Source organism: Propithecus coquereli, unplaced genomic scaffold (genome assembly GCF_000956105.1).
Source record: "Propithecus coquereli isolate 6110/MARCELLA unplaced genomic scaffold, Pcoq_1.0 Scaffold24, whole genome shotgun sequence".
In the NCBI taxonomy this organism is placed as follows: domain Eukaryota; kingdom Metazoa; phylum Chordata; class Mammalia; order Primates; family Indriidae; genus Propithecus; species Propithecus coquereli.
The window spans coordinates 8,695,658-8,698,332 of NW_012147952.1; the positions used below are offsets into that span (position 1 = coordinate 8,695,658).

At 33.8% G+C, this 2,675-nt stretch overlaps 1 protein-coding gene across 1 annotated transcript in view; it reads left to right on the top strand.

Annotated features, from left to right (window-relative positions):
• Positions 1-2,675, top strand: part of TTK (TTK protein kinase) — a 66,461-nt gene that overhangs the window by 42,111 nt on the left and 21,675 nt on the right. The window lies entirely within an intron of this gene.

Genomic DNA, 2,675 nt, shown 5'->3' on the forward strand with positions numbered 1-2,675 from the left:
AAAAAAAACAAATGGTAGTATGAATAGTATTTACATCAGCATTGTTGTGAGGATTAGGTGATTCAGGACTATAGAAGCAATGGAACTTAGAACAGTTTCTGGCACATAATTAGTGCTATATATTTGTAGAATATACAAAAATTAATATTTCATTGGATTTGCTACTCGAAAGAACCTACTTGACTTCTACATCGTGAAATTTTTTGTCCTTAGAATGGTTTACATTGTCTAATATTATAATGGATTTTTATTTTTAAGGCATTGTTCACAGTGATCTGAAACCTGCCAACTTTCTGATAGTTGATGGAATGCTAAAGCTAATTGATTTTGGGATTGCAAACCAAATGCAACCAGATACAACAAGTATTGTTAAAGATTCTCAGGTAAGACTTTTAAGAAATGGTTGGTTACCTCACAGTATAATTTAACTCCTTTTCACCTGTGTAGTATTATTTTGCTAATGGGTATTATATTTTTACCTCTCTCATTCTTCAAAGGATTTAAAGTCTTTTAATAAGAATAGATACTGTAAGTCTAAAAAATCAACATCATGATCAATATAATTTAGAATAGAAAGTCAAGATCAGATAGAAATATATCCAGCAATTTTGAATGATTTTCCTATAGTCGAGATAGAGAAGCAGTAATACCTGCCATGGAAGTCATTTTAGTCATGATCTAAAATTGACCTGAAAATTTGGCTCAGAGTTTCTTGATAACAAATAAAAAGGGAATTGCAGTTCTATGTTTTTCATTGTCAATGAGGTAAAATTATTTCTATTCTTCCAGAGAAGAAAAGCTTTCCCTATGAGTTAAATTGGAAAAAAATTTAAGTGGGCCTTCATGTTGGAAATGCCATAATAAATATTGTACTCAATGGCATTTTTATAATAGGATATGCAATAGCAAACTTAATGAAGTTGTCCCATAAAAGCTAAAACAATGGCACCAAGGTATAACTGAAACATAATCTTACTTGGAGCCAAGATGATGTGTTCCATGTATACAGATTTCTGATGTGGATCTACCTTAATCCCAGGAGTAAAACTAGACTTTGTTAGGAGGAATAGATGGGCAGCATTCCCTTCAAACAATTCTATTTGACAATCGTTTATCAAAAGTGTAGTTGAACAGTAACTCGTAAATCATCTTAAAGTACCTTCTATGACAAGACCCTAAAGTATAGATATTCTGTGTTTGAAAGCAGACCATTTTGTTTGTTTGTTTATTTGTTTTAGAGACAGGGTCTCACTTTGTCCCCCAGACTGGAGTGCAGTGGTGTGATCACAGTTCATTGCAATCCCCAGCTCCTGGGCTCAAGCAGTGCTCCTGGCTCAATCTCCCAAGTAGCTAAGACTACAGGTGCATGCCTGTAATTTTTTGTGGAGACAGAGTCTCGCTGTGTTTCCCAGGCTGATCTAGAACTCCTGGCCTTAAGTGATCGACCCACCCCAGCCTCCCAAAGTGCTGGGATTACAGTTGTGCACCACTATGCCCAGCAGGAACCATTTATTTTAGAATTAAATGAGTGCGATGTAGGCTGGCATAATCCTATTGTAGAAACTCAGGTGATTTAGATGCCCATCCTATTTCAGTTTGGACTTGGGCCCAAGGAGTACTGGGAGACAGATAGATGTTTATATTAATATATTGTTGGTTGCCTGATTGGTTTATTTTTTAAAAAATATTGCATCTATTCCAGCACAAAAATGAATGATAATCAGGTCCCTACATTAATAGAATTTTAGCCTGGACAGTTTTTAAAGCAGAAATTACTAGTTGCTCACTATAATCATAGAAAAAGCACAGTATTCTGAAAGGAGTCAATTTTTCTGATTATGAACACAGTTCATTATGCTGGACTTGTGTAGAAATTTAATATATATATCTTAATGTTGTTGGCAGTTATTTGAATTTTTAAGTATATCACTGAAATCTGTAAATATCCAAGTTTCTAAAATCTAGCATTCATGTTTTAAAAAAATTAAAGTAGAATAAAATATTTTCTTTGATTTGTGTTTTCTCTGATTTGTCAAATAGGTTGGCACAGTTAATTATATGCCACCAGAAGCAATCAAGGATATGTCTTCCTCAAGAGAGAACGGGAAATCCAAGTCAAAGGTACTATAAAGATTGTTTATATTCCATTTATTTGGCATCCATAGGGAATACACTATTTTCTGAACAAACTTATCAGATAACTGAAGGTTATTTCTTTAAGTTCTAAAACTTTTTAGGCCATTACAAAGACATTGCTATCCTTTTTTTGTTTCCTCTTTGATTCTTATATGTATTTTTCACCATTTATTCATTTGTGAATTCTACATTTACAAGTATAGCTCAAATATGTAATTTTTCCTGGCCTGCCACTGGCTAGTTTTCCACTTACTTTATTTCACCACCTCATTGAACTTTGTGTCAACCTAATTGGTACTGCTTATCAGGGGCCCATTTTGCCTGCCATGATGCCTTGGGTTCCTTTATCCTTATCTATATCAGTGTAACCAAGTGGATGCAAGCATACGTTGTTGTCTCAGAGACCTATATTCAAGTCATACATAGATCTGCCTCTTCATTAACAGCTGTCTTTGGCCAAGTGACTTAAATTGCCTAATTTCCTTATCTATAAATTAGGCTTATAAATAGTACCTATATTAAAAGACATTAAAAATTAA